Source organism: Lipotes vexillifer, unplaced genomic scaffold, assembly GCF_000442215.2.
Source record: "Lipotes vexillifer unplaced genomic scaffold, Lipotes_vexillifer_v1.1 scaffold206, whole genome shotgun sequence".
Classification (NCBI taxonomy): domain Eukaryota; kingdom Metazoa; phylum Chordata; class Mammalia; order Artiodactyla; family Lipotidae; genus Lipotes; species Lipotes vexillifer.
In genome coordinates, this window is record NW_006791083.1 from 23,494 (window position 1) to 48,160 (window position 24,667).

Sequence of the window (24,667 nt, forward strand, 5' to 3'; positions counted from 1 at the left end):
TCTCAAAATTCCGGTTCTTTAGTTTTATGAAAACTTTTTAGTTCCTTCTTTGACAACTTCCTCTAGTTTTTCCCTCTGCACATTTTCTCCTGTATTTGGATATCACACCTCATGGACTGGACCTCCAATTCTTGTGTCTTTTCTTCTTCCAATTTTCTCTCCCCTTATCACTGTGCTTTATCTTCTGAAATTTTCTCTCATCCTTATCGTGTAAACCTACTTCTATTGTCTTCTTCATTTCTCCTATCAAACTTTTAATATTTAACAGCTCATTTCTGTCCCCATAGCTTTTTCAAGTGTATACAGCTGCCTTATCTGCCCCCCACCATTGTCCTATTTTTATTTCACAGGTGCACTTATTTCTTCTCTCAGAAAACACTAAAACCCGGACCCATATTGTGAAAACAAGCTTCATGTAACAATCCTTATGCTTAAAATTGACATTGCAATGTAGTATATCTGCTGTGTTCTATTTTGTTCCCCTTTAAAAAATATGCTGCTGGTAACCCACAACGTTGTTTCTATGACCCACTAATGGCTCATGTCCTGCAGTTTGGAAAAAAATATTATATAAATCATGTTGAGGCTTTTGATCTTTCAATGTCGGAGACACAATCACATTTGTTTTCTGTGCAGAAATGGACAGACTGGAGTGGCCCAGAATAAATGAAGACAAACATTGATAAAGACCCAGATGAGAGATGGTACCTTTACTGCGGTGGTGGTAGAGACAGAAGCAGAGGGCCTACTAGGGTGCCTTCACTCACATCTTATTAATCTTATTTCCTCAGTGTGCCACGTGGGGAACTGGACCAGAGTATTCAGATGCTTGTCCAAGATGGCATAATCAGTGAGTCCTCAGCCAGATTTGAGCCAGGTCCGTCTGTTTCCTAAGCCTGGCCTTTCCTCTAAGTCACGGCAAATCCATGAGGTGAGCCTATAAAATAGAGAAATTGTCAGAAGAGCACATTTTGGAGCTTAAGAACCAATTCCTTGGAGGTTTCAATACCTGAAAAGGTTAACTATGTTTGGCCCTTGAAATGAAACCTAAATTTATTTCTTAATTCAAAAATCAAAAAAAGACACATACAGTGTGATGTCACAGTAACAACCTGACTTGGAGTCCCCTTTGATCTGGAGTTGATGACCCTGGTCATGGGGTACTTGTCCCTCAGCCAGGTCATCCTTACCCTTGTACACCTCTGCCATGTCGTCCATGTGAGGCTGTGAGGATTAGGGTTTTCATGGGATTTTTTAATATTTATATTACTATCTAGGATTATACATGTTCCCCAATGTCGATTCATGTTGTCAACTCTAAACACAATTAAACAACTAGAAATCAATCCCTCTCTTTCTCATGTTCTTTATACATGCTCTATTATGCTACTTGTCATGTAAGGGTATTAATCGTTCCTCTGTCTTCTCTACTAGATCATGTACTTTGGGGGACTGGGTGGTCCCTTCTTAGTCTCTGGGTCCCATTGGCTACCACAGAGCCTGGAGTAATAGATGTCAAATTTGTTAATTATGTTGTGTTTGAAAAAATGCAGAATATATAAATAAATTCTCAGTTTTTATGACTAAAGCACTTATATGATTTTAATTGACTGCTTTGCAAACTTTCTTGATCCCTGCTCCCCCGTTTGATAAGCATAACTATCTCTGCCACTATTCCCCCACCCACTTCGGCAAATTCTACTTTTTCCCCAGACCCCTATCAGTGACCAACACGCACGTAACACAGAACATTTGCACATCCCACAGCCAGGCTGATTTTGTCTACTTTAGTTACTTTTAGTTTATAGTACAAACAAGAAAGCTTCTTTTTCTTTGCTTGCTTTCCAAAGAGAAGTTATATGATGATATTGAGTTTACTTTTGCAAATTACAAATGTCCTCAGCCCAAGATTCTAGAGCACATTACGTCACGGGAGTACCTTGGTCTAATTAAAGTTCTTACTGACAGCTCATTCTAGGGGAAGCCTGTCTTCCCCAGCATCTTCATGAACGATAATACACTGTCTCCATCTGGCCACCTCTGGTCCCTTTCCTTTGCCACTGACTCTCTTCTCCTGGGGACGAGGTTTCTAACCAGATCCTCTTAGGCCTCAGCACTCACACCCAGGCCAGTCCAACATGTGTCAACAGCTGTCAGCAAAGCCCTGAAGGGGAAGAAGAATGGCTGATGTGGAATAAAATGACTTTCTACTTGGATTTCAGTGGTTTGGTTGATTCTCTTCCAAGCTGTTTGAAGACATGAGTCAAACTAGACCCTTCTCCAGCCCTGCAGTCCTCACCACCTCTTCTCTCATACCCAGTTTTGAATCCCTTCATCCCCGCCAATCCATTCTGCAGCTGGAGTGACTTCCTAAAATAAATCTGATGACATCATCCTACTCTTACAGCCTGTCAATCGCTCTCCATGTGCCTTAGGATGAAACCCTGCTCCCTACCTGACCCCCAAACCACTGAGATCTGATCCCTTCCTCTTGGGCCTCACCTCTGTCAAGTGCCACCTGGCCGTCTTTGCTCTGAGCAGTACTATTCAACTTCTTGCAGTTTCTACCACAGACAGTGCTCTCTCTTGTCCTGAGACTTTGCATCATAAAATACTTCCCTTGGCCTGGAATTCTCACCTTGTATTCCCATCCCTTCAACTCTTTCATTTACCTTTTTTTTTCCTTTTTTTTTTTTTTTTAAATACAATGCAGCCAAACATTAGGTCCTCAACTCATCTATCTTCCTAACAAGCATGTCCTCACTCACCCCTTGCCCTCCTCCTGCCCTACGTGATGTTAAGGGCCCTTTCTGATTGTGCCTTTTTTCTTTTGCAGCTGTGGGACCTTAGTTCCCTGACCAGGGATCGAACTCAGGCCCCTACAGTGGAAGCACAGAGTCCTAATCACGGGACCACCAGGGAACTCCCTGATTGTGTCTATTAATGCCAGTATTTCCCCTGTATCTAATTGCTACCTTCCCCCTCATATATATACATAGTGCCTGCTATACAGTAAGTATTCAATACAGCGATTAAATAAATGAATAAAAGGGAGAAAAACCCTTCCATGAAATTTCACTTGGAGTCTCTTGGCTCTAGTCCATTCATTCATTTTTAAAATGTTTTTAAAACATCTACCATGAGCACTGGCTAGATGCCGAGTATCCAGGGAGGAAGGAGCTTAGACTTGGTCCCTGCTCTCATGCCAGCACCTCGCAGGGCTCCATGGGTAATGAGAAAAGAAAGCAGAAGTTAACTGATGCTCTGCATGAGACAGGGAAAGGCAACGCTGGGGAACGTTCACGCCACCAGTGAGTTCTGTAACGTAGACTTCATGCTGTGTCACCTCTAGCCCAGGGCAAGACACATACAGAACTTTGTACCACAGAACTTGAAGTAGGTAGGGAAGCCAGACAGACAGACAGACAAGGAGTTCCGATACAGTGTGAGAAGTGCTCTTTAAGAGAGCTATGTGCTGTGAGGGCAGAGAAAGGTCGCTGAAGCTAATCTGGGGAGAAGGAGCTCTGGAAACAGTAGCAATGGTGTAAAATCATACTTAATGACGAGATACGTTGGAACTGTGGCTTGTGAACTAGAATAATGATTAAATTTCTAGCTCCCTGAAGCTACTCCTTTGTCACTGGTCTCTGTGGATTGTCAAACTCTTGTATGAAATTGACAGGTAGTGAGGAAATTAACCACATTTGCATTATGAGGAGAGGCAAGGAGGCTGAGGAGTAGGTGCTATTTGGGTGAGGATGCCTGATTTATATTCCTAGTCATGACTAAACCTAAGAAAGCACACCAGGCTCAACCCTCAAGTGAGAAGCAGGAGGCCTCAGAGTCAAAAGTGGTGGTTGACACCCAAGCCAACAGGAGGCTGAATCACACTCTCCTGAAACTGTGGGCAGAAGTGTCTTCTTTCTGGCAAAGCTAAACCTTGGATGATGTCTAGAAGTCCTCACAGAAACAGCCATGTGTCCACATGCACACTCTCACCCCATGAGCTTGCACTAAAATAGACAGATGGTCCATAGAACTCCTGAGCACTTCCTGATTGCTCAGCTTTTGGATATTGATCCAGATGTTAGGGGACAACTGCAGACAAGAATAACTTTGAGTCTCCTCATGCAGAGAAATATTTAAAATAACTTTGGTGAAACTTTTTTTTTTTCAGCTTTCCTTATCTGCAGGGAAAACAGTGTAGTGGCTATGAGCTGGGCCCTGTAGTTAGACTGTCTGGGTGCAAATGCAGTGTGCTCCTGGGCATATTGTGGAACCTCTCTATACTTCAGTTTCCTCATCTACAAAATCAGGATAGTGATAGAACCTACCTCCTAGAGTTGTTTTAATTAAGACAACATGCATTAATATACCATGTTTCATTAATTCTAAGACATGCATTTTTCACATTTTAACATGTCTGAAATTGAGGTACAATTAACAGTCGATAGCATCGCAGAGTTTAGTTGCCTCAGTTGTAGGAAAAATAATGATGTAGCTTATAATCAGTGGCATCTTAGATGTGATGAAATTCAGGATACAAAGAACTTAGAAAAATACATAGCACATAAACAGTACCAAATGAATATTTCATAGATGATATAGATATAAAATATATATAGCTCTTCTAACTTCATCACAGCCAAACTATATAGCTCATTTTTAAACCAATGTCCAAGATAGCAATGGCAAATGATAACATGACTGACCCATTTCCCAGGAAAGAGAGAAGCTGCTCTTAATACTTGGCCTGGAGTTGGTGGCAGCATCTGGTACCCATCCCTTTATCTTAGCCAAGATCTCAGAAAGGTGATATAACTGAGACCCACGTAGATGTGGATACCTTGGACAGGTAGAAGTTTGATGCCTCTTTAGGTCAACATTCTTCACCATAATGTGGGGAGATTGAGCACCATTTTCTTTTCACAGTTCTGGAGGCAGGAAGCCCAAGACTAGGGTGCCAGCATGGTCAGGTCCTTGGTGAGGGTTCTCTTCCTGGTTTACAGACAGCCACCTGCTTGTTGCATCCTCACATGCTGAAGAGAATAATCATCTCTCTTTTTAGAAGGGCATTAATCTCATTCATGAGGGCTCCACCCTCATGATCTAATTACTTCCCAATGGCCTCACCTGCAAATCCCTAAGTGGAGATTAAGGTGTCAACATATGAATTTTAGGAGGACACATTCGGTCCATAGCAAGGGGGGAGATAGTGGGAAAACGGAATGGAACACAGGAAATGGAATTGCAATGACCAGGCTCCCGAAAGAAGCCAAGGAATGTCAATGGCATGAGTGGAGGAAGGGAGGGATTTGACAGTAAGCCACACTCACTTCTTAGAGTTAAGCAGCCAGTGTGAGCATTCAAAGCCAGTCCCATCTCCCTGCACACCTGGTAAGAAAAGAATGCCCGGAGGAGCCATCATTCTCCCAAATGGTGACCTGTGCCCATTTGTCAGGTATGACTGAGAGAAGTGAACAAGAGAGCTGCCATGAGCCCGAGAACAGACTGAAACAGCTCTGAGAGCCCCAAGAGGCTTTGGCCCTGAACTTGAGGCTGACTGTTCCCAGTAAAAGATACCTTTCTTGGGCTTCCCCGGTGGCACAGTGGTTGAGAATCTGCCTGCTAATGCAGGGGACACGGATTCGAGACCTGTTCTGGGAAGATCCCATATGCCATGGAGCAACTGGGCCCGTGAGCCACAACTACTGAGCCTGCGCGTCTGGAGCCTGTGCTCCTCAACAAGAGAGGCCGCGACAGTGAGAGGTCCGTGCACCGCGATGAAGAGTGGCCCCCGCTCACCGCAACTGGAGAAAGCCCTCGCACAGAAACGAGACCCAACACAGCCAAAAATTAATTAATTAATTAATTAATTTTTAAAAAAAAAGATACCTTTCTTCAGAGGCTCTAAAACCAGCAGTTTGGCAGAGAGCCTGGCTATGGTTATGGCAGCCGGGAAGAAGCTGTGGCGTGGTGAAACTGCCTAACTGCCTGTGTGTCTCCAAGCAGATCACAAACGTCATACTATGTTTCCTTAGCATGTAGGACTAGCCTGGCACGGTGAGGGTGCTTAATATTTGTTGAGTCAATGCATGAAGGTCTCATGTTGGAATAAGAGAAACAGAGTTTATTCTCTGGCTCTGTAAGTTATTTCAAACCCCAGCTTAGAACTGCGTATCTTATTTTATAAAACAATTAACATGAAAGCAATTATGCTGTAATAGGAATTATTTATTTATTTTAGGTGTTTCTTATGATACTAGCTCTTTTTTTCATTTCTATTGGTGGTTTCAAGTCATTCACTCAATCGACAATATTCATTGAGTCCTCACTAAACAGAGAAAGCCAAGAAAGATCATTATCAACTGTTTTAATCTGGTTCAATCCATGAGCTAAACCATAGGTTAATAAAGTACTCAGGGTCCTAGAGGGTCGTGTGTAAGTACAGTCAAGGTGATATACCACAAGAGAGCTGAGGTTAGGTCATCTGGTCACTAAGGAGTTTCTCAGGAAAAAGAAACTTATGCAATAGACCCTTGACATTCCCAGGAAATGGATCCGGAGCTCCTTCTTTGCAAATTCTTAATCCTAGCTCTTTCCTAAAAATTATCTGTCCTTGGACCCAGCATTTCCCGTACATAGCCTCAAATTCTAAATCTATAGCCCGTTCAACTCTCACACCTGATCTCTCACCTGGTAGCTGTTTTTCCAGAGAATTTCTCCTGAAGTCTCCTGAGGAGATTCCTTCACTGCCCTCCACATTATTTGCATATGGGCCTCAGCACAATTCCAAAATATTGACTGCATTGATTTGCTGTTGCTCATACATAGCTGGAATAGCTGTTGTCAACTTAGTGAATATCAGTGATCTGCTGGCTCTGTTCAAGTCCCACCTAATGCAATAAAAGTCAGAAACGTGACATGTCAGCTGGTACAGCAGGAAACGAGAACATACAGACATTCTGCTCTTAGGATTTGCATCTGGTAGGAAAGATAGAGCCATTTCCAGGGATGGCTGTGAATTCTCCATGCTTTCAAAGACTCTGTGGCCCCCAAATTTCTCCATCTCCAGGTCACCTAAAACACCAATGGCCCCAATCACTCAGTGGGAGGACTTTGCCTTCACTGAGTTATGACATCTTATGCCTTCCCCCCGCCTCAGTTCCGGCCGCCTCTCTCCTGCTCTCCAGCCACTTGGCTAATCTGTGAGCCCCTTAAGGGTGCCCTCACCGCAGGTATTTGCATGTGTTGTCACTCTGCCTAGAATGATGCTGTCACTCCCTTGTCCACAGCATGCATTCGAAGACCACACTCCCAAGAGGCCACCCTCTCCGACATAGCAGTCCTGTCACTCTCTAACCCCTTACTCTGCTTTATTTTTTCTCCTAGCCCTATGACTGCTTGACTTGTTATGTCTCTCTTTATAATAACAATATAAGCTCCAGGAGAACTGAAACTTTGCCTTTTTCACTGTGTGTCCCCAATTCCACAAACAGTGCCTGGTACACGGTAAGTGCTTAGCAAACATGTGCTGAATGAATGAATCAATAAGAGAGTGAGTCAATGGGCACTGAAATATATAGACACCATGTGAAGCTTTTGAGAAAAGGCTCGCTGAGAGATGAGACAAAGAAAAGATGCTCTCTGACGTCTACAGGACTGGACGTAGCTCTTTGTTAGGTAGAGGGGCCTGAACATTTAGGGTACGAGGATACTCAATGCCAGGATCTTACAAAAATCCAGAAACCCGGCCACACAAATGTTGCATTTTGCTTGAGTGGCACCTCCAACATGTTACCCATGCCCAACAGGGCTCAGTTCTGCCCCTTCCTCTGTCCTCCCTGAAACTGCTTATGCCCCTAACACCCACCACTTGCTGAGGAACCGTGAGAAGGGTCTCACTATTACCCTGTAATCACTGCAGGTCAATGACAAGGAGCTTGGGAGGCATTTCAGTTTGAGCGGCTGGTGAGCAGAGCGGGATGGGCAAGGGCTGCTCCTCACCAGGATCTCTGCAACTCAGATCAGTGTCCATTCCACTTATCTCAGGAGCCAATTCCTACCAACTGTTTGTGCTTTCCTATTTAAAGTGATGAAAGGTAACACAAACATTGGGGTAAAAAGCAACTTCAAGACCCATATATGGTCACAATCTAACGACATAAATATCATGGTGAAGTTATTTCCAAATATCTGGAAAGGAATCCTTACACACACGGAAACTGAATTGGTGTAATGGTTAATCTCTACGAATAATTCACTGTGGACAGGTAGTCATACAGATCCATAACTGACGCTTTATATAAATCTTAGAGGAGTCCCAAGACCCGAACTCCAACCTCTACAAGTTACGTTTAAGTACAGGTTCTAATGTCCACCTTACAACGTTGGGCTCCTAAGTAATAATGCTAATAGGTAATATTTATTTAGCACCAATTATGTTTGCCCTGATCTGAACTTGTTATGTGCAAACTCTAACAGAGGTGCAATGTGTCTTAAAGCTCATTTTGCCTAAAGTGGTAAGTGGAGAACCATCGAAACCTGATTTGTTGAAAGACTACTAAACAAGTTGGTGTAGGAGTCTGAATAAAGGCTGGGTCCTCCGGCTCTTGACTGTGAAATCTTTACCTTGCCTTTGTAACAGTGCAACAAGGACAAATACGACAAGGAGTGGATTTTGTAAATGGGTATGTGTGACCTTTTGTGCAAACATGCGGTAGATCATGAGCAAAACAAAAAAAAATCAGTTTTCTACCGGTAAAAATAATTAGCAGGGCTTCCCTGGTGGCGCACTGGTTGAGAGTCCGCCTGCCGATGCAGGGGACACAGGATCGAGCCCCGTTCCGGGAAAATCCACATGCCGCGGAAGGGCTGGACCCGTCAGCCATGGCCGCTGAGCCTGCGCGTCCGGAGCTTGTGCTCCGCAACGGGGAGGTCAAGTATTACTGTTCCACTTTACATGGTCGTATCAAGAGTCTGAGATCAGTCTTGGGATTGGCACGCTCAGACCTATTCCCTTAAAACATACAGGTGACCTTGAACAATGCAGGTCTCAGAGTCACCAACGATCCACCTATGGCTTATGGTTGGCCCTCTGCAACTGTCCTTCCTCCATATCCACAGTTTTGCATCCAGGGACTGTGTAGTATAAACTACTGGAAAAATCCACATATAAGTGGACCTGCACAGTTGAAACCCATGTTGTTCAAGGGTCAAGTGTAATTCCTCCTGAGTAATAATTGTTGGCATACTAATTGAAAACTCAGTTCCTATTTTTATATATATATATTTTAAAGTTTATTGTATTTTACTTAGATTAGATTGAGGAGCACCTTAGCAAACCTTGCATTTAAGGCACATTTTCACTCAAATTAAAGATATGTCAGGCTGAAAAGAAAATGAAATACACTTCTAAAGGGTTTTCACAAACAGTATCAGAAGGTGCCAATGTGTTTCGCTCCATTTCCACAAATAGCATAATAATTTATACCACCTTCCATCTGTTCGGCTGCCCATGGCAGCATCATTTTTATTTGTACAATACTACCTAGGGAGGAAAAAAAATAAAGTACAATAGAGAAAGTAACCAAGTATTCTTTTCTACTCCACTGCTCATGAAGATGGTCTTGGGACTGGATTTGAGAGTCTCTCTCAAGCTTCAGGACACAAGCAACCAAAGAGTAAGAACACACTACGGCTCAGAGTAACAGGTGACAGGTGAGCACAAACAGACACCCTTCCAAGCCTGGATGATTCCACCCCAAAGGAGGGTGGCATCTGCTCTTCCACACCTACAAGGGCTCTAAAGGGCCCTACATTATTTATGTGGTTTGAGGAGAAGTGAAATGTGAACTGACTTAAATGTAAGCATTTAAATTTAGAAGCAGAGAAGGCACCAAGCCAGGCTTACACATGTAAACACTTTATTAAAGGCCAGGCCTCCACGAGGCCTTGCAGCTCCCACCTCTCATCGCCTGTGCATCCCCACTGTTCTGGTTCCTTTAAGAAGGCTGTCTTCTCAGGCCACACAGCCAGCTTTTGGTCCTCCTGGTGCACTCATCTCTTTAGAGAGCTCCCAGCATCCCTTTCTGGAGACTATTATACATCGCCCAGTCCACATGTGTGCTATGCTAATGTGCAAAACACTCATCTGACTTTTTGGCTGACCTGGTAATCCAGGGCAGCCTGCTGCTGTGTGGGGAGATCATTGGAGATTCCAGGCTAACCGTGCCAAGGGGTGCTTCTGGAACTAGTGTGCTGTTTCCACATGCTGTGAAGGGGGACTTAACATCGGGGGAAACAGAGGCTGCCGATGTGGGTGAAAAAAAAAATAAAAAGAAATGCTATGGCTTTCCACTTTGTGCTCATTTTATTAGTTATTAATGAGGAAGCACAGTTTTAGGCAAGCTCCTGGCTGTTCCTATAGCTACATCTCTCATTAAGAAGTTACAAATTCTTGGGCTTCCCTGGTGGCGCAGTGGTTGAGAATCTGCCTGCTAATGCAGGGGACACGGGTTCGAGCCCTGGTCTGGGAAGATCCCATATGCCGTGGAGCAACTGGGCCCGTGAGCCACAACTACTGAGCCTGCGCGTCTGGAGCCTGTGCTCCTCAACAAGAGAGGCCGCGACAGTGAGAGGTCCGTGCACCGCGATGAAGAGTGGCCCCCGCTCACCGCAACTGGAGAAAGCCCTCGCACAGAAACGAGACCCAACACAGCCAAAAATTAATTAATTAATTAATTAATTTTTAAAAAAAAAGATACCTTTCTTCAGAGGCTCTAAAACCAGCAGTTTGGCAGAGAGCCTGGCTATGGTTATGGCAGCCGGGAAGAAGCTGTGGCGTGGTGAAACTGCCTAACTGCCTGTGTGTCTCCAAGCAGATCACAAACGTCATACTATGTTTCCTTAGCATGTAGGACTAGCCTGGCACGGTGAGGGTGCTTAATATTTGTTGAGTCAATGCATGAAGGTCTCATGTTGGAATAAGAGAAACAGAGTTTATTCTCTGGCTCTGTAAGTTATTTCAAACCCCAGCTTAGAACTGCGTATCTTATTTTATAAAACAATTAACATGAAAGCAATTATGCTGTAATAGGAATTATTTATTTATTTTAGGTGTTTCTTATGATACTAGCTCTTTTTTTCATTTCTATTGGTGGTTTCAAGTCATTCACTCAATCGACAATATTCATTGAGTCCTCACTAAACAGAGAAAGCCAAGAAAGATCATTATCAACTGTTTTAATCTGGTTCAATCCATGAGCTAAACCATAGGTTAATAATTAAGTACTCAGGGTCCTAGAGGGTCATGTGTAAGTACAGTCAAGGTGATATACCACAAGAGGGCTGAGGTTAGGTCACGTGGTTACTAAGGAGTTTCTCAGGAAAAAGAAACTTATGCAATAGACCCTTGACATTCCCAGGGAATGGATCTTGAGCTCTTTCTTTGCAAATTCTTAATCCTAGCTCTTTCCTAAAAATTATCTGCCTCTGGACCCAGGATTTCCCATACATAGCCTCAAATTCTAAATCTATAGCCCGTTCAACTCTCACACCTGATCTCTCACCTGGTAGCTCTTTTTCCAGAGAATTTCTCCTGAAGTCTCCTGAGGAGATTCCTCCACTGCCCTCCACATTATTTGAATATGGGCCTCAGCACAATTCCAAAATATTGACTGCATTGATTTGCTGTTGCTACTACATAGCTGGAATGGCTGTTGTCAACTTAGTGAATGTCAGTGATCTGCTGGCTCTGTTCAAGTCCCACCTAATGCAATACAAGTCAGAAACGTGACATGTCAGCTGGTACAGCAGGATACGAGAACATTCTTCTCTGAGGATTTGCATCTGGTAGGAAAGATAGAGCCATTTCCAGGGATGGTTGTGAATTCTCCATGTTTTCAAAGACTCTGTGGCCCCCAAATTTCTCCATCTCCAGGTCACCTAAAACCCCAATGGCCCCAATCACTCAGTGGGAGGAGTTTGCATTCACTGAGTTATGACATTTTATGCCTTCCCCCCGCCTCAGTTCCGGCCGCCTCTCTCCTGCTCTCCAGCCACTTGGCTAATCTGTGAGCCCCTTAAGGGTTCCCCCACTTCAGGTATTTGCATGTGTTGTCCCTCTGCCTAGAGTGATGCTCTCACTCCCTTGTCCACAGCACGCATTTGAAGACCACACTTTCAAGAGGCCACCCTCTCCGACACAGCAGTCCTGTCACTCTCTAACCCCTTACTCTGCTTTATTTTTTCTCCTAGCCCTTATGACTGCTTGACTTGTTATGTCTCTCTTTAAAATGAGAATATAAGCTCCAGGAGAACTGAAACTTTGCCTTTTTCACTGTCGTGTCCCCAGTTCCACAAACAGTGCCTGGTACATGGTAAGTGCTTAGCAAACATGTGCTGAATGAATGAATGAATGAATAAGAGAGTGAGTGAACGGGCACTGAAATATATAGACACCATGTGAAGCTTTTGAGAAAAGGCTCTCTGAGAGATGGGACAAAGAAAAGATGCTCTCTGAGGTCTACAGGACTGGACGTAGCTCTTTGTTAGGTAGAGGGGCCTGAACATTTAGGGCACGAAGATACTGGATACCAGGATCCTAGAAAAATCCAGAAACCCGGCCACACAAATGTTGCATTTTCATTAAGTGGCACCTCCAACATGTTACCCATGCCCAATAGGGCTCAGTTCTGCCCTTCCTCTGTCCTCCCTGAAATTGCTTATCCCCCTAACACCCACCACTTGCTGAGGAACCGTGAGAAGGGTCCCACTATTACCCTGTAATCACTGCAGGTCAATGACAAGGAGCTTGGGAGGCATTTCAGTTTGAGTGGCTGGTGAGCAGAGGGAGATGGGCAAGGGCTGCTCCTCACCAGGATCTCTTCAACTCAGATCAGTGACCATTCCACTTATCTCGGTAGCCAATTCCTACCAACTGTTTGTGCTTTCCTATTTAAAGTGATGAAAGGTAACACAAACATGGGGGGAAAAAGCAACTTCAAGACCCATATATGGTCACCATCTAACGACATAAATATCATGGTGAAGTTATTTCCAAATATCTGGAAAGGAATCCTTACACACACAGAGACTGAATTGGTATAATGGTTAATCTCTACGACTAATTCACTGTGGACAGGTAGTCAGACAGATCCATAACTGACGCTTTATATAAATCTTAGGGGAGTCCCAAGACCCGAACTCCAACCTCTATGAGTTACGTTTAAGTACAGGTTCTAATGTCCATCTTACAACTTTGGGCTCCTAAGTAATAATGCTAATAGGTAATATTTATTTAGCACCAATTATGTTTGCCCTGATCTGAACTTGTTATGTGCAAACTCTAACAGAGGTGCAATGTGGCTAAGAGCTCATTTTGCCTAAACTGGCAAGTGGAGAGCCATCGAAACCTGATTTGTTGAAAGACTACTAAACAAGTTGGTGTAGGAGTCTGAATAAAGCCTGGGTCCTCTGGCTCTTGACTGATTGTGAAATCTTTACCTTGCCTTTATAACACTGCCACAAGGACAAATACGACAAGGAGTGGAATTTGTAAATGGGTATGTGTGACCTTTTGTGCAAACATGCAGTAGATCATGAGCAAAAAAAAAAAAAAAATCAGTTTTCTACCGGTAAAAATAATTAGCAGGGCTTCCCTGGTGGCACACTGGTTGAGAGTCCGCCTGCCGATGCAGGGGACACAGGTTCGAGCCCCAGTCCAGGAAGATCCCACATGCCGCAGAGAGGCTGGGCCTGTGAGCCATGGCCACTGAGCCTGCGCGTCCGGAGCCTGCGCATCCGGAGCCTGTGCTCCGCAACGGGAGAGACCACAGCAGTGAGTGGCCCACGTACCAGAAAAAATAAAAAAATAAAAACAAAAATAAATTTAAAAATTGCAGTTTCTTACAAAAGTAAATATAGTCTCACCATACAATCCAGCAGTCGCAGTCTTTGGTATTCACTCAGATGAGCTGAAAACTTACATCCACACCAAAACCTGCACACAAATGTTTATAGTAGTTGTATTCATAATTGCAGAAAACATTGGAAGCAACCAAGATGTCCTTCAGCACATGAGTGGATAAATAAAGGGTCATACATCATACAGTGGAATATTATTCACCAGTACAAGGAAATGAGCTATAAAACCACTAAACGTGGAGGAAACTTAAAGGCGTATTACTACGTGAAAGAAGCCATCCGGAAAAGACAAAACTATGGAAGCAGTAAAATGATCAGTGGTTGTCGGCAGCGGGGAGGGGGGAATGATTAGGCAGAGCACAGAGGAGTTTTAGGCAATGAATCTATTCTGTATGGTATTACAAGTGTAGATACATGTCAGTATACATTGGTCAAATCCATCGACTGTACAACACCAAGAGTGAATAAATTAAACTAAGGACTCTGGGTGATAATGAGGTGTCAGTGCAGGTTCTTCGATTGTAACGAATGTTCCTTTCTGGTGTGGATGCTGGTGGAGGAGCCTGGGAACGAGTATGTTGGAATCCTCTGTATTTTCCACTTAATTTTGTTGCTAAGTACTCTGCAAAAGTAAAGTCTATTAATTAAAAGAAAAGTAACGTGTAAGCCTGGGGGTGTGGTAAGGAAAACAACAGTAGAACTGAGCATCAGAGAAAGAATACGAGCGGATGTCCTAGGCACTGGGCTGGCCCTAGAGGCCAGGAGAGTGTATGAATGCACATCAAATTAACTGAGCACCTCTTACATGCCTGTCACATTTACATCCCCAGTATCGTCACAAAATTCTCGCACTGTAATTCTGGCTCAGAGAAAATCAATGATTTCTTGGCTGAAGGCCCCATGACTAGACAGTAGCAAAGCGCACGTTTGAATGCTATTTCTGCTGACTCTAAGTCCAGTTCTCCCCACTAAGTAACTGCTGGAAAGCTCAAAGCACTGACTGTGGAAAAGTTTGCTTCACGAAAGACATCACGTTTCAGATTCAACTTTGCACATACGCAGACAGAGTGGGTCCAGGGATGGACTGAGTTTGTGGCTGGAGGGACAACACAAAACCACATCAACAGCATCCCATTTACTTACTTCACCATTAAAAGAAAAGGAAGAGTCTGCAGGGGAGGTGATAGGGAAGGAGAAGTGCATAGAGAACTGTTATTACTATCCAGAGTAATAGCCTTTCTGGAATTTCCCACACCAAGGACAAAACTTCATAATGGACAGAGTCAGCTGCCCCTGGGGGTCACCCTCTCTGCCATGATGAGGAAAGAAAGCTTCTGCAGCTCTGGAGAGGGGCCAGGGAAGGGGGCCTCATAGTCTGGTGACAACGCAGAGCTCCCCAAGTCTCCCTTCTTCTCGACAGTGCACGCCAGGGACACGGCCCATCTTCCTCACCTCCTCATGCCCACATGCATCTTATTGTTCCATCTCCAAGCCTGGCTGGAAAGGAAGATAAAGCCTCCCCACCTTCCTATTTCCTTGCTGCTCCAAGAAAACAAAGTCTCCATTCCATATTGCTTCAGGAAAACAGAAGACACACACACACACACACACACACCACACACACACACACACACACACACACACACACAATTTCAGTACCTTACAGGGCTCTGGTCTTAATGTTACTGTTCTAACATCCAACTCCCTTCGCAGCTGGTAATTATAGGTCCCTTTTAGAGTCCCCACCCAACCACCCAGTTTTAATATCCTAAGGGTGCTCACCTGAAATCTCCCTTATTCTGACGAAGATCTTTCCAAAGGTCATGCAGAGCCCTATTCCCAAGCCACTTTGCCATAATGGATCCCGCACTGGGTGGCACAATTAATGGCTTCTGCGCAGTTGAAGCCAGAGTGCTAGCCATAGGGAAACGTCACCATGAACTCTCCAGACTCCTGAGTGACCCGACCGAAGGGGATGCCGTTGTCCTTGAGGACCGTGGGCGAGATGAGAGCCACCTTGTGCCACAGAAAGGCCTCACAGCCCCGCAAGCTGCCCGGGAAAAGCTCCGTGGCCAGGCGTTCCAGGCGCCGGCCGTGCTCCGGGGGCACCGCGTACCAAGTCTTGGTCTCCCCAAAGTGCAGGTAGTTGATGCTGTAAAGGTCCATGTCCTCCGTGTGCCAGGCGAAGGCGGTCTTCCACATGCCGACGTACAGGTAGGTGGTGTTGACGCCCTCGATGACCACTCCGCACTCCTGTTCCAGCAGGTCCTGAATGGTTCCCAGGTGTCCAAGGTTCCACTGCTTCGTGTTTTCATTGAATAAGGAGCCACTGACGTCCGCACCGTATACTGGTGAATCATAGGGGCGTGTTTTCCAATATTTTCGCTCCAGATCCTCAAAATCACAGTAGAATGGAGTCTGGTGTCATTCACTGTTTGTTAAGCAGCGATAGTCGCTCACGGTCGTGGCTTTCTTCTTTTTGTGGTGCTGAGTAAACACACCTGCCTGCCCAGTGGTCACCTGCTGGAGGGGAGCGGCTATTAAGGTGTCATCGATATCATCGTACGTCTGTCTGGCTTTCCATCCTTTCGGTGGAATTACCTTGGCTCTGCCAGCTCGGTGTGCACCTTGCGACTCCATGTAAACAATGTATTTGCTGAAATCTTCAAATTCTTCCATGGTTGGGTGGAGGATCGTAATCTTACAAATTGGGTTCTGGCTACCAAAGTGCTTAGACTGCATGGCGGCAACAGAATAAGCAACGGACTCCCAGGTATGCTCTGGATACCTGAGAATGCTGGGGAGTAACCTCTTCCCTATACTTCCGTTATCTTTAAAGAAGTTTTGATATAGCTGAGAGGCAGGAACTCAGACTTGAACTTCTGAACAAACGAGGCGGTATCTTCTCCAGGCTTGTCAATCCACCAGAAGGACTCCACTCTTGTCAGCATTTTGGAGCCAAAGGAAATCCTGTATTTCCCAGAGGAGACGTCTCTCTGAGCCAAGTCCTGCCTCAGCCTGCAGCTCTGTGGGTTTCCTCTGTTGGGGGGGTATAAGTGCCTGAGACCTCTCCAGATTCCCAGGCTTGAGTGCATGGGTGGCTTCTCACCTCACTGTAGCAGAAAGTCTCTTCATGGAAGTTTCCAACCAAACCTAAAGAAAGTACAAAATATTGAAAATAAGTGGATGACAAAACAAACTGATTTAACATCAAGTAAAAGAAAATTGTATAGCAATCTTAATTTCAAAGTTTGAATTTAAGGACAAAAAGTACACTCTTTTGGTAGGCATGTAAACTGGTGCAGCTATGGTGCATACTATGGAAAATAGTACGGAGGTTCCTCAAAAATTGTAAATAGAACCACCATATGATGCTGCAGTCTCACTCCTGGGTAAATAGCTAAAGGAAATAAAAACAGAATATCAAGGAGATATCTGCCCTCCCACATTCACAATGGTTAAGATATGGAGACAACCAACATGCCCAGCAATGGTTGAATGGATACAGAAGATGTGGTACATACATACAATGGAATACTACTCAGCCATAAAAAGAATGAAATTTTGTCATTTGCAACAATATGGATGGTCTTGGAGGGTATTATGTCCAGTAAAATAAGACAGAGATAGACAAATATGGCATGGTATCACTTATATGTGGAATCTTAAAAAAAAAAAAAAAAAGAGTAAAACTTACAGAACCAGAGTAGAAAAGTGGTTGCGGGGGAGGGCAGGGAAGGGAGAGTAAAAGGGTACACAGTGAATAAACTCTCGGGAGCTAATGTTAACCATGGTGATTATAGTTGATAACAATGTGATGTATAGTTGAAATTTTCCAGAAGAGTAGGATTTAAATGTTCTTACCAAAGAAAGTAAATATATGAAGGAAGTGTGTTAATTAACTAGATGGGGGGAATCCTTTCACAATGTATATCAAATCACCACAAAGTTGACTGAATATTTGACAATTTTAAAAGTCAATTATGCAGCAATAAAGCTGAAATTTAAAAACAAAGAATTAGGACAAATCATAAGACAGAAAAAGAGGAAGTAAAACTCAACTGAACAGTAAGGACATTAAGCAAGCTTGAAAAGAAAGGAGTTAGCACTCAACTCAAGAAATTGGATGGCTTAACCCAAAAGATAAATTAGGGAAAGGAAAACAATGAAATAAGCTGATACAATTACAAAAGAAAACATAACACCCAATAGAAATGATGACTGAAAACAAAATGCAATTTGTAGACCATGAAAAGTGTAAAAACATAAGCATAAGAGAAAGGAGAGAAAAGTACAAGCATATCACGTTATAATAAAACAGGGGACGCAGATAAAAATCTACCATTATACAAAGAGTGCCTATGTAAACAAAAGCAGGAAAAAAGTACAGAACACAAATAGACACATCCTTAACAAGCATTATCCTTAATGTGTAAATACCTGAAACATTCTAATTAAAATCTAATCATTAATTTGCATTGATAGACAAATTATTAGAAATATAGGGTTCACTCAGAATGGGAGAAAATATTTGCAAATGAAGCAACTGACAAAGGATTAATCTCCAAAATTTGCAAGCAGCTCATGCAGCTCAACATTATAAAAACAAACAACCCACTCCAAAAATGGGCAGAAGACCTAAATAGACATTTCTCCAAAGAAGATATACAGATTGCCAGCAGACACATGAAAGAATGCTCAACACCGTTTATCATTAGAGAAATGCAAATCAAAGCTACACTGAGATATCATCTCACACCAGTCAGAATGGCCATCATCAAAAAATCTAGAAACAATAAATGCTGGAGAGGGTGTGGAGAAAAGGGAACCCTCTTGCACTGTTGGTGAGAATGTAAATTGATACAGCCACTATGGAGAACAGTATGGACGTTCCTTAAAAAACTAGAAATAGAACTACCCTAAGACCCAGCAATTCCACAATTGGGCATATACCCTGAGAAAACCATAATTCAAAAAGAGTCATGTACCAAAATGTTCATTGTGTCTCTATTTACAATAGCCAGGACATGGAAGCAACCAAAGTGTCCATCAACAGGATGAATGGATAAAGCAGATGTGGCACGTATATACAATGGAATATTACTCAGTCATAGAAAGGAACGAAACTGAGTTATTTGTTGTAGTGAGGTGGATGGACTTAGAGCCTGTCATATACAGTGAAGTAAGTCAGAAAGAGAAATACAAACACCATATGCTAACACATATATATGGAATCTAAAAAAAAAAAATTGTCATGAAGAACCTAGGGGCAAAATGGGAATAAAGATACAGACCTACTATAGAATGGACTTGAGGATATGGGAGCGGGAAGGGTAACCTGGGACAAAGTGAGAGAGTGGCATGGATATACATACGCTACCAAACATAAAATAGATAGCTAGTGGGCAGCAGCCACATAGCACAGGGAGATCAGCTCAGTACTTTGCGACCACCTAGAGGGGCAGGATAGGGAGGGTGGGAGGAAGGCAGTTGCAAGAGGGAATAGATATGGGCACATATGTATAACTGATTCACTTTGTTATAAAGCAGAAACTAACACATCATGCTAAAGCAATTATACTCCAAGAAAGATGTTAAAAAAAAGAAAAAAATATATATATATATATAGGGTTCAACCAAGTTTCTAGACACTGATTAGCAAACAAAATCTAAAGAACCCATGCACCAGTTAACAATCAGTTATAAAGTGAAAGAGTAAAAAGGTTTTAATCCCTTTAATAACAGAAATACATGGCCCCGATGAAGAAATCTAAAAATAATACGCACGCAATGCTTGTGCTTTAAATACATAAATAAATGTGAATTTTACCAGGGAAAAAAAGTCGCTTTCTGGTATAAAATGTCATCCTTCTCATCTTTATGCTTTAAAGAAAAAAAAAAAGGCCAAAAAAGTGCTTGCCTTCTGCCAGTCTAAAATCTTAATTCCAAATGATGATACACAGGACCCAGAAAATGGTTTCCTTGAAGGATTCAGCCTCTGAATGAAACAGGCTGTGCTCAAAGTCTGGCTATATATGTCCCACACCAATTTCAATTCAATCAGTACCACCCCAAATCTAATACCCTCATATCCAACCAAAATCTCTAATTTGATCCCACATATTTTTCAAGTCCCTTCCAATTGACACACTCCTTACTCAGTTCTAGAAACCCTCTCATTCCCATTAGATCGCAGTTCACTAAATGAGGTGCTTTTTTCCTGAAAATCTTTGTGATTTTTACTAAGAAAATATTGAGACAAAAATTAACTTCGCAAGTTGGAAAATAGTTTAAAAATAAAAACTCAAGGAAAGGATATCCCAATGTATAGTACCCTCTCTCTCGCTCTCTCTCTATATATATGCATAAATAGTGTCATCTTTTAAAACTGCTGGTAGGAAAATAACTCTTTTGCTCATAAGCACAAATTACAGAAATAAAGTGACCTACCTTCTACCAACAAAATCCTGATTCCAGTTGGAGATATTCAAGGACCCAGAGACAGAGACAGTGTTCTCTGGGCAGCTGGCCTCCAAAGGCAGACCCATGTCCTGATGGCTCTGGCTTTCTACCTGGGCAAAGGTATAATTTGATCAGCACCAGTCAACCGTAATTGCTCTCGTTGGTCAGCCCACTTTGTCTGCGCCCCTTTGATTTTTTAAACCAGTCTGACAGCGAACTAAGAGGTGGAAAATAAAAGGACTGGGAAAGTCAAACCAAGCAATTATTAAACAAAAGAAACCTGGTCTAGCAGCAATTAATTCCGAGCCGATATCCCTGTGTCATGCGGCTGCTTCCCACTAGCTATCTACCTTACGTTTGTTAGTGTATATATGTCCATGCCTCTCTCTCGCCCTGTCACAGCTCACCCTTCCCCCTCCCCATATCCTCAAGTCCGTTCTCCAGTAGGTCTGTGTCTTTATTCCTGTCTTACCCCTAGTTTCTTCATGACATTTTTTTTTCTTAAATTCCATATATATGTGTTAGCATATGGTATTTGTCTTTTTCTTTCTGACTTACTTCTCTCTGTATGACAGACTCTAGGTCTATCCACCTCATTACAAATAGCTCAATTTCGTTGCTTTTTACGGCTGAGTAACATTCCATTGTATATATGTGCCACATCTTCTTTATCCATTCATCTGATGATGGGCACTTAGGTTGATTCCATCTCTGGGCTACTGTAAATAGAGCTGCAATGAACACTTTGGTACATGACTCTTTTTGAATTTTGGTTTTCTCAGGGTATATGCCCAGTAGTGGGATTGCTGGGTTGTATGGTAGTTCTATTTGTAGTTTTTTAAGGCACCTCCATACTGTTCTCCATAGTGGCTGAACCAATTCACATTCCCACCAGCAGTGCAAGAGGGTTCCCTTTTCTCCACACCCTCTCCAGCATTTATTATTTCTAGATTTTTTGATGATGGCCATTCTGACTGGTGTGAGATGATATCTCATTGTAGGTTTGATTTGCATTTCTCTAATGATTAGTGATGTTGAGCATTCTTTCATGTGTTTGTTGGCAGTCTGTATAACTTCTTTGGAGAAATGTCTATTTAGGTCTTCTGCCCATTTTTGGATTGGGTTGTTTGGTTTTTTGTTATTGAGCTGCATGAGCTGCTTGTAAATTTTGGAGATTAATCCTTTGTCAGTTGCTTCCTTTGCAAATATTTTCTCCCATTCTGAAGGTTGTCTTTTGGTCTTGTTTATGGTTTCCTTTGCTGTGCAAAAGCTTTTTAGTTTCATTAGGGGCCATTTGTTTATTTTTGTTTTTATTTCCATTTCTCTAGGAGGTGGGTCAGAAAGGATGTTGCTGTGATTTATGTCATAGAGTGTTCTGCCTATGTTTTCCTCTAAGAGTTTGATAGTTTCTGTCTTGTTCATTCATTTGTGGATTTGTTTACTGGGATGTATCAATGACTTAACCATGTAAAATATACATACAGCATTGAGAAGGCAGTGGAGACTTGGAGAGAAGATTTTCACATGCTGGCACTTTTTGCCCTATGTTTGCTCATCTCTCCTAGCAACCTGGATCAGCCAAGTGCCAGGTGATTTCCACCAAGTCACCCTTCAGATAGGGCTGCAAACCAAATCCCCCAACCCAGCCAGCCAGCTGGAACCTAGCAATCAACCCCAAACTCGCTCACCAACATCACACAAGGCAACAAGCTCAGAAAAATAAGTTTTGCTTGAAATGTGTTGACATAATTATTAAGAAAAGTGCAAGAAAAATGACCAACTCTCAGTTGACTGAATGAACAACACAAAAAATAAAGTCAGATTTTAATATTCCGGTTACCTTTAATATATTTAGTAAAGTCAGATTTTATCTTTCTGGTTACCATACTGGCAGAGAACACATTTTAAATACATCAAAGACTCAGAAAGATTATCAATTATTATCTGAGTCTCTACTGACCTAACTGGTCACAAGGGCCTAGTTTGGCAAGAAAAGCGGGAAGGGAAGGGGGAAGAGGAAAAGGAGAGAGACTGGAGGCAAATCAAAGCCCAGGATTCTTTAGAAGTTGAGCAGCAGCCAGAGCTGGCCCACAGGATGGGAGTCTGAGGTAGATTGGGCTCTGGCGACCTCAGCAGGACCTAGTTTCCAGAGACACTAGAGTGTCCAGTGCATGAATCCTCAGTTTGTGACACAGGAGTTAGCAGTGTCCAAAGATTCCTGGGTCTGGAAGGAAGAACAAACTTTGGAGAATTTGGTAAACACCACGGACCCAGCAGGTCCAGCGGCAGCACAGGAGGGACTCTCACGCAAGACTAGTGACCTGCAAATAGCCAAAGCTCTGAAATGTCAATGCGACCAGTCTCAAAGGATCCCCACACAAGAGCAGTGGGGTAGAAAGGCATCTCCTGGGCTTAGGGGACAGGGCCACAACCACACCCAGAAGCCTTGTTGGGATGCTGGAGCCCAGGGCTGAGCAGGTCAGCGTTGTCTGGCGAGGGTGCATCCACAGGCAGGGGCTGAGCCTCAGGGTCCTGAGCAATGTCTAAGGAAAGCCTCCTCTTAGCCCTGGGGGGAGCAGTTGGCTCCTGAGTCCCCTGTTCCCAAGGACTACGACGAGGACCACATCTTCCAGCTGGGTGGCAATCCGGGGCGGATGGACCTGGGGTCGGCGGCTGGGTTGGGCCGGGCTCCCCGGAGGTGCAGGTGGCCGCAGCCTCGAACTGGGCGGCCGAGCAAGAACCCCGGGCCGGCGAGGGGCGCCGGGACACAGCACTCACAGGGACTCGGTGGCGACTCCCACCATCCACGGCTACAGGCCCACGCCGGCGCAGAGCGCGGCGAGGATGGTGGTGCCTCGGGCCCAGAGCGGCTCCCCAGGCCGCGCGGACCTCCCTCCAGGCGTTCAGGCCCTGGCTGCTGGGCTCCGTGGGCTGCGAGTGGTCCACCACGGTCCGGTCCTGCCCGCGTTTCCACAGTTCGTAGCGCTCCGGTTGCAGGATGCGCACGAAGGCGTCCATGGAGAAGGCGACCCGGGCCTCCCCGCAGCTGCACTGCGACGCCACTTTGCCATAATCGATCCAGCGCGGGGAGGCGAAATTGATGGCTTCCGCGCAGTTGAAACCATGGTTGAAGCCAGAGTGGTAGCCATAGGGAAACGTCACTATGAACTCTCCAGCCTCCTGAGTGACCCGACCGAAGGGGATGCCGTTGTCCTTGAGGACCGTGGGCGAGATGAGAGCCACCTTGTGCCGCAGGAAAGCCTCACAGCCCAGCGAGGGGTCTGGGAAAAGCTCCGTGGCCAGGCGTTCCAGGCGCCGGCCGTGCTCCGGGGGCACCGCGTACCAAGTCTTGGGCTCCCCGAAGTGCAGGTAGTTGATGCTGTAAAGGTCCATGTCCTCCGTGTGCCAGGCGAAGGCGGTCTTCCACATGCCGAAGTAAAGGTAGGGGGTGTTGACGCCCTCGATGACCACTCCGCACTCCTGTTCCAGCAGGTCCTGAATGGTTCCCAGGTGTCCAAGGTTCCACTGCTTCGTGTTTTCATCGAATAAGGAGCCACTGACGTCCGCACCATATACCGGTGAATCATAGCGGCGTGTTTTCCAATATTTTCGCTCCAGGTCCTGAAAATCCAAGTGTGGTGGAGTCCCATATTTTTCACTAGTTGCTAAGTGGCGGTACTCACCCACGGTCATGGCTTTCTTCTTTCTGTGGTGCTGAGTAAACACACCTGTCTGCCCAGAAATCATCTGCTGGAGGGGAGCGGCTATTAAGATGTCATCGATGTCATCATAGGTCTCTCTGGCTTTCCAGTCCTTCGGTGGAATTATCTTAGCCAGGCCTGCTCGGTGTGCACCTTGGGATTCCATATAAGCAATGTATTTATCGAAATCATTAAACTCTTCTTTGGTTGGATGAAATACCATTATGCTACAACTTGGGTTCTGGGCCCAGTTGGTCTTAGACTTCATAGCTTTCATTAATAAGCAAGAAACTCCCAAGTTTTTATTTATGTTCTGGATAGGTGAGGATGCTGGAAAACACTACTTTTTCAAAAATGGGTTGGAGTATATCAGCAGGCAGACTTTAATGCAATGAGTTGATAATATTTCTTAGGCTTGCTGATTCTGCAGGGGACTCCACGCTGGGCAGAAGCCCTTGCTCAGGCTGATGCTGGCTGAGCCTGCAAGTCTATGATGTCCTTTGTTGACACTTGGCTCTGGCCTCTTGAGGTCTAGTAAGTCACCACCCAGCCCTGGGTGGGTATCCCAAATGTAGTAT

The 24,667-nt window shown here is 44.1% G+C and overlaps 2 pseudogenes; both read right to left on the minus strand.

The window, feature by feature from the left end:
• Nucleotides 1-15,759: 15,759 nt before the first annotated feature.
• LOC103078869 (lysine-specific demethylase 4D pseudogene) lies at nt 15,760-16,668 on the minus strand (annotated as a pseudogene).
• A 6,132-nt stretch (nt 16,669-22,800) lies between these two features.
• Nucleotides 22,801-24,366, minus strand: LOC103079146 (lysine-specific demethylase 4D pseudogene; annotated as a pseudogene).
• Between the last annotated feature and the right edge of the window lie 301 nt (nt 24,367-24,667).